This window comes from Dermochelys coriacea, chromosome 9, assembly GCF_009764565.3.
Source record: "Dermochelys coriacea isolate rDerCor1 chromosome 9, rDerCor1.pri.v4, whole genome shotgun sequence".
NCBI lineage: Eukaryota > Metazoa > Chordata > Testudines > Dermochelyidae > Dermochelys > Dermochelys coriacea.
Genome location: NC_050076.1, coordinates 36,625,842 through 36,633,883, shown reverse-complemented (window position 1 = coordinate 36,633,883; position 8,042 = coordinate 36,625,842). Strand labels below are relative to the sequence as shown.

Here is an 8,042-nt window from a genome sequence, read left to right as displayed (position 1 = left end):
AGACACCAGGTGCCATTTTGCACATGTTACAAGCAAGCAGAGTACTTCCAAGTTAAACCCAGTGAGGCTCCAGAAACCAAACAATAGAGGGTATTAACATAACAAGCACTCTGTATCTTTCAGAGTAGCAGCCTTGTTAGTCTGTATTCGCAAAAAGAAAAGGAGTACTTGTGGCACCTTACGGACTAACAAATTTATTTGAGCATAAGCTTTCGTGAGCTACAGTTCACTTCATCGGATGCATCCGATGAAGTGAGCTGTAGCTCACGAAAGCTTATGCTCAAATAAATTTGTTAGTCTCTAAGGTGCCACAAGTACTCCTTTTCTCTGTATCTTTACATTGCCCACAGAGACCAAACATTTCATCTCCTTCATCAAGTTCTCTCTCTATTAGCCCAGGACCACTCGTCTGTTCCTATATTGCTTTTGTCATCTCTCTAGTATTTGCACATTCAAAAATGTCCAGAGCATGGTTTGTATAGAGGGAAAAAATGGCTAACTGATGCATCCTAGATGCTAAAAATCTAATGTTAATTAGGTATTGCTTTTTAAAACTACATATAACATTACTTTACACAAGTGTCTTTAGGTTCTTAATGGTGAATTAGAAATGTGGAGATATGCACTCTTCTAGGCCCTTTTCTCTCTTAAAACATATAGTACTTTACCACTACCGGAGCACAAGTCTGTCATTTCCCTTAAATCATTCTGTGCTTTTAGTGTCAGTTCTAATTCTGCAGGGCTGCAAATGACTCAGTTGTCATAGGAGACCAATTTAGGCATGATATTGCTTGCAAATGATTTATTTCCATAAAGTACATAAGTCATTTTCAAACACATAAGCTTAATATGCCAGGGGGGAAGCTATCGAATAAAGAGAAAAAAAAATCTTAATTTGTATGAGGGATGTTGAGAGAAAATCTCTTGTATTAAAAGAACTACTGATAAACTGGGTCAAGGCATTTTCACATTTTAAAAGGCCCATATGATTAAATAATTGGAGTTGGTGGAGGAACAAAATAATGCTACACCACACTGGACCTGCAGTCAATGAAGTCTAACGTCTTACCTGTCAGAGAAGCCAACACTTTATCAATCAAAAGAAGACATTTTCCCCTCCCCATCAAAACCCTCACTGAACCTGGGCAGTTGTGCAAAAGTGGTATAATCCACCTTTGATATGATAGAGAATCAGACTATGAAAGACCAGCTTAGCTCCCTAACCTTCTTTCCTGTCCCCATTGAGATAATTTTGGATTCTCTCATTTTTCCCTTTTATCCTCCACATCCTCAAAGGCACTTCAGAGAGATGACTTAATTTCCTACCTCAGAAGGAGGGCAGGAGGCAACTGTCTCTATGGTATATCAATATTACAATTGAATCAGGGAAAAGAGGTCACTTGAGAACAATACAGAATGCTCCCATTCCCCATGGACTGAATGAATTGCATCTGCATACTTCCAGCTTCTGCCAACCCAGGAAACTCAGGCCCTGAGCTCCGACCTTTGAGAACTATAACAGTACATTGCAATGCGGTTATATTGCCAAGCTAGGCCATTAGGTTTTGTTTTGGAGCTTGTTATTTTTTAAATCCATGAAGACCACCATGTTGTTTTTCTTATTAATTTAATGGATTATTGTAGGGAAATAGGTAATTAATGGAAGATCAGCTCTGCCAAAAGCTGATGGTGACGCCTGGTAAATATCACTGTTAGAAGCTAAAACAAAAGCATTACCCCGTATAATAGCCCAGGAGCATTTGCCTCCAATTCTTATTGTTTCCCTGGGAAATAATGGTTTCTACTAATTATCATGTGCAGATGTAACATGGCATGCAAATTTGCAAGTATCTAGAATGAAAGATAGCAGTTATGCCCTCAGGAGACAAGCTGTGTGCAGGTTAGAGCTGATGGCGGGGAAGTCATGTGACGTAGGCTCTTCTCCTGACTACTGTAATAAGATTTGGAAACCTTTTGATTCAAGGCCTCTCGCTTACTGACCAACTACTGTGCCGCAAACACTGCCTTTTCTTTCCTGTGGTTTCAGGTTATCTGACAGTTTACTGTCCTCTCTCCTCAACCCATCAGCCACTAAGAAGGTTTCCTTTTTCAAGGGTCAGCTCAGAGGCCTCTTCCATCCCTCACACTGCTCTGTGTCATCTTTACTTTGAGTACCTTATTGCTCCCATTCTCCGCTGTGGGTAAGGCTCTCTGACCAGACAACATTTCCTACAATGCACAATGACCAGAGACTTCTATGACACTCACCCCTCCCACATCAAGCAGGGAGAAAGTGATTGTCGTCATCATGGTGCATCCTCACAATCCCATTGTGGATCCCCAGTACCCTCTTCACCTCTCTGGCTCCCCAGTGTCTTTCTCCTGCCTTCCCAGGTGAACAGTGTTATGTTTTTATGCATATAAAGAGCATATTCAGGCACTGGTGGGGAAAGTTGAAAAATTGAGTATTCCAGAGCCCAGAAGAAGCTGTCTCAAATATGAGTAGGGATTCTTTGGGCTCTGGGAAACCATGCCTAGTGAGAGAATTCCTAATGTGATCTGGAAAACTGCTCAATTCTGTAAGAGAAAGGGCATATGGTTACTTCCATGAAGATTCCAGTTTTAAGCATGGAATAAAATCTACACAAAATGGGAAAAATCTGGTGAGAACAGCTAATCTCAACAGATTTCTATCATTTTGGAATGTGAGTAAGAACAGAATGCAAGACTTCAATGACATTGAATCCCAGCTCCATCCTTTATATTACATCAGCCTTGAACCTGAACTTTGACTCTTTGTGTAAATTTAACACAGATCCAGATTACTGTCCTTCTCCAGTCTCTATTTATATATGGCTCTAGTGATATGATCCTGACCTTTCCCAGGAGATAATGTTCCAGTCATTTTCCTGAGAGGTTGTCAAAATTTTTCTTTTGGTTAATTGTACCTCGTTACTTATACCTTTGCATGCTTGGAGCATCATAAACAATTCATCTCCCTCCCTGGCAGTCACACCTTTCAACTGCTTGTTGACAGTTGTCATATCCTCTTCGTTGACAGTATTTAGCTATTTTATACATATTTGAATCTTTAGATCTTACCCCTTAAATCAATCCCTCCATATCTTTAATCATTGGTGTTGAATTCCATTTAAAATGGATGGAATGTTAAGATGTGACAAGCACACCCCATCACACTGAATAAACACTTCAAACGGGATGTTTCCAGCTAACAATATATAGCTGGTAAGGATAATAATAGGATTTCACACTGAAAACCCCATGGAAATAACATTTCTGTTATGGAGATTGCCCCTCACCATTGCACAGGTGTATGGGCTGGGGGTAACCTCCCCAGTTAGCCCCCACCCTCCCTACACAAGGGCTACAGATGACAGCAATTCCTGTTCTCTGGGGAGTGCAGGGCTCTCTCCCAGTGGAACAATCCACCCCAGATTGGACAGGGAGGAGGGTCCCTTCCCTGCTTCACACCACAGACTGGGCGTGCCAGGGGAAAGACATCATCCTCACTCCTGTTCTACATGCTGTTGAGGAAATTATCCCTTCCCCTAGGGGTGGCTCCTCACCACACTCTGAATGAGTAAGTGGCTAAATGACACAACCTGGTCTTTTGTGTTCTTATTTAAATCTGATGGAGCACTTATATTCTGATGGCAACTTATGTGCACTCATCTGACAGCAGAATTTGGTGATTAATGCGTATATGGTCAAGTCCCAAAATTCAGATCTGGCCTTTGAATCCCAAATTTCAGGAGTATTTGAATCTGCAGTTTGGTTTTGCCCTTTATAAGGATAGGAGACATTTGCAAATCTGAGCTTCAGATCCAGGTTTGGATTTCAGCCCCTCCTGTAAAATATGAAACTTTACAATTAACTGGCTTGATTTGGCTTAATTTCTATGCATTAGAAATACAGTATTTTAAAACACCCAAAAGCTTAAATTCTAGAGAAAAATGCCATCTAAAGAAAGCCTGTAGGGAGCATCCTAAATGCTCAGATTTTGTGCACTTTCCATATCTCTGTGTTGCTATAATCCTTTTCCATCATCCTTGATTGTGATGCCACTGAAGTTGTGGGAGGATGTTTTTGTCTGTCTTTCTATGGCTCTAGAAATTCATATGCCTTCAAGAGAACTAATTCAAGGTGCTCATGTATATGTTACAACTACAAGGCAACTGACCACAACAATGGGGAGGTTCCCAGAATTCGTGAATGAGAACACTTCATTGCCCGCCTTCATTTTTAAGTGCCTTAAAAAAATGAGAGAGAGAGAGAGAGAGAGAAATAGGGGATCAAAAATGTATAGTGGAGCAAGTCTGTTTTTACTATCAACAGGAAAAACCTCAAACTGAAACTGCTTTGTTGAAGAAAAATTATGTGTTACCACTCACTTGGGGATAAGAGGTGGGTAGGGAAGAGTTCCATTGTTTACATTTGGCTGCATGTACAGCATGAGGGGCTGTGACATTTCATTCACAGTTGCATAGAAACAGACTTTGTGATGATGAGGTCTTTTGAGTACACATTGCTTAAGAATCTAAAAAAAAAAAAAACCAGACAAGGAATGTCTGTTTCTTTATCAGAAATAAATTACCACATGAGAAACATTTTGCATACATCCAAGAATATTTTTGACTAGTTAACAGCTGAAATCCATAGGAATTATTTTAAAATAATATTGAAAGCTTTATCCCCTGGACAATGCTGTGGCTTTCAATTTTTCATAGCTCCCTCTTGATAGACTAAAGGTAAATGAAAAGTATTCCCCCAGCTGCATTAAGGTAAAGTAGGATTCATTCTGCTCCAGTTACTGGAAAGACCAGAGCAGTGGAAATAACTGAACTCAAAAATCCTATGTAATATACAACTCCTTCAGCTTCTGTAACCAAGGATGCTTTTCTGAAATCAGGATCTTCAAAAGCTCCTATAAAATCCTAACCAGACCAGCAAACAGTGTTTCAGACAGGACTGTGACTGCATAAAGCTGCAGTGGAGTTATTAAGCATAAATCCTTTTCAGGATTAACTATTTATTTGACAGGTAGATTGCTACTGGTTATCTAAAGGAACCATTTTACTGAACAGAAACATCAAAGAAGCCAAATCCACAGTTAAGGAGAGTGCAATGAAAACTTAGTATTTATAAGAATTGTTATCCACTAAGAGAGCATTCACCCTCTCTGAAGACGGCTCAGGTAAACAAACATTATACAGTAAACTAAGCATAGGTTTGGGGGGAAAATGCCCCTCCCCCACCAAACAGCCTTAGATTGCAGCATAGCTTGTTTCATGCAGCTATTCAATCTATGAATTGTTTTCCTAAATGTTTAGTGTTCATTGGTCAGCTATCACAGGGGCAAGTTAAAACATACCTAAAAGCAATACTTATAAAGTGAAGCATAGCCCAGATATACCATGGAGTGTAGCAAAGAGGAAAAGAGTTATATGAGGTGGAGCTGCAAATGTCAGTCAGGCAGAAAAATACCACAAGGGGACTTAAAGGTATCAGACGTCTGAGTAGAAATAAAATTTGATTCACCTTGAAAAACTGCCAGTCAGTATATTGAGAGGAAAATGATCCAAAACATGTACTTAATTGGTGTTAGAAGCCTGGAAAATAGTAAGGTTGAAAGAGACTTAAGTGTAAGAATAGGCGATAAATCAGGCATGAGCATGAAATGTGATATAGAGGCAAATACAAGCAAAAGTCAATATGATTTTCTGTTACATACAGAAAGGAATCACCTCACAAGGCAAACAAAGTCCCATTCTTTATAGCTCAGGAATGACTGTGCCTGGAATATGGTATTAATTTATGGACACGATTTTACCGGCATAATATTGAGAAATTGGAGGCAGTTCAGAGAAGAGCAACAGAAATGAATCAGGGACTGATGGAACTAATATGTAATGTCAAAATGTGCTCCCGCTCTTTGGGAATAAGAAAGGGAAAACATACCAGAAATTAGTACTCACCTGCTGAAAGAAAGGAAACTGTAACAAACAGTAACCATTTACAAAATGGCTGCTTTAGGGCCAAAGCTGCTCGCCTCTCCTGAATGTAAAGGGCCAGTCCCTGCAATGGCAACTGGGAGGTGAAGTGGGGGGAGGTGAAACCTATAAAAAGGTAAACCTGAACTAGAAAGGTGTTAGAGTAGCAGCCGTGTTAGTCTGTATTCGCAAAAAAAAAAAAAAGAAGTACTTGCGGCACCTTAGAGACTTTATTTATTAGAGCATTTATTAGAGCATAAGCTTTCATGAGCTACAGCTCACTTCATTGGATGCATTTGGTGGAAAAAACAGAGGGGAGATTGATATACACACACAGAGAACATGAAACAATGGGTTTATCATACACACTGTAAGGAGAGTGATCACTTAAGATAAGCCATCACCAGCAGCGGGGGGGGAGGGGGGGGAGGAAAACCTTTCATGGTGACAAGCAAGGTAGGCTACTTCCAGCAGTTAACAAGAATATCTGAAAAGGAGTACTTGTGGCACCTTAGAGACTAACAAATTTATTAGAGCATAAGCTTTCATGAGCTACAGCTCATTCACGAAAGCTTATGCTCTAATAAATTTGTTAGTCTCTAAGGTGCCACAAGTACTCCTTTTCTTTTTGCGAATACAGACTAACACGGCTGCTACTCTGAAAAGAATATCTGAGGAACAGTGGGGGGTGGGGGGGGGGAGAAATAACATGGGGAAATAATTTTACTTTGTGTAATGACTCATCCATTCCCAGTCTCTATTCAAGCCTAAGTTAATTGTATCCAGTTTGCAAATTAATTCCAATTCAGCAGTCTCTCGTTAGAGTCTGTTTTTGAAGCTTTTTTGTTGAAGGATAGCCACTCTTAGGTCTGTAATCGAGTGACCAGAGAGATTGAAGTGTTCTCCAACTGGTTTTTGAATGTTATAATTCTTGACGTCTGATTTGTGTCCATTCATTCTTTTACGTAGAGACTGTCCAGTTTGACCAATGTACATGGCAGAGGGGCATTGCTGGCACATGATGGCATATATCACATTGGTAGATGCACAGGTGAACGAGCCTCTGATAGTGTGGCTGATGTGATTAGGGTATCCTTCAACAAAAAAGCTTCAAAAACAGACTCCAATGAGAGACTGCTGAATTGGAATTAATTTGCAAACTGGATACAATTAACTTAGGCTTGAATAGAGACTGGGAATGGATGAGTCATTACACAAAGTAAAACTATTTTCCCATGTTATTTCTCCCCCCCACCCCACCCCCCACTGTTCCTCAGATATTCTTGTTAACTGCTGGAAATAGCCTACCTTGCTTGTCAACATGAAAGGTTTTCCTCCTTCCCCCCCCTGCTGCTGGTGATGGCTTATCTTAAGTGATCACTAGAGTGTGTATGATAAAACCCATTGTTTCATGTTCTCTGTGTGCGTATATCAATCTCCCCTCTGTTTTTTCCACCAAATGCATCCGATGAAGTGAGCTGTAGCTCACGAAAGCTTATGCTCTAATAAATTTGTTAGTCTCTAAGGTGCCACAAGTACTCCTTTTCTTTTTAGAAAAGTGTTTTTAGTGAGAAGGTAGTCACCTAAAGTAGGTGTGTCTCTTGTGTTGCATACCATTCCTGTATCATATGTAAAGAAAGGTTGAGTTAAATATTCATAGTTTAGCTAATTGAAGGCAAAAGAGCAATACAATAACCTACAGATACAACATATTTAAAGGTAATAAACACCCCTGAGAACAAGGAATTTTTAGTATAATACACATGTATATCTAGTTCTAATGAGAGGAAAGGAAAAAATATATTCTCAATATCTGGAAAAACCTTGAGAGTAATATTTATTAGGCTGCAGAATACAGCCTCTAGGGAAGTGGTAGAAACACAATCACTTAACTCTTAGAAAACCAGACTGAACAAAACTGTAGGGAACAATGATATACTGGCAAAGGGATATTAAAAAAGGTCTTCTCTATCCTAAATGTCTCTAATTCTGTGCTTATTCTTTTGAGTCAAATAAAAAGTGCATGACATA

The 8,042-nt window shown here is 39.7% G+C and overlaps 1 long non-coding RNA gene across 2 annotated transcripts; it reads right to left on the bottom strand.

Moving 5' to 3' along the window:
- Positions 1-348: 348 nt before the first annotated feature.
- Positions 349-6,162, bottom strand: LOC122455894. 2 transcript variants are annotated; one of them, XR_006274402.1, is made up of 3 exons: positions 5,997-6,162; positions 4,413-4,558; positions 349-4,271 (listed from the first exon to the last, which is right to left on the bottom strand). It is a non-coding gene; the product is annotated as an uncharacterized LOC122455894 (long non-coding RNA). The 2 variants fall into 2 exon arrangements; XR_006274403.1 differs by lacking the exon at positions 5,997-6,162 and adding an exon at positions 5,560-5,657.
- Positions 6,163-8,042: the final 1,880 nt, after the last annotated feature.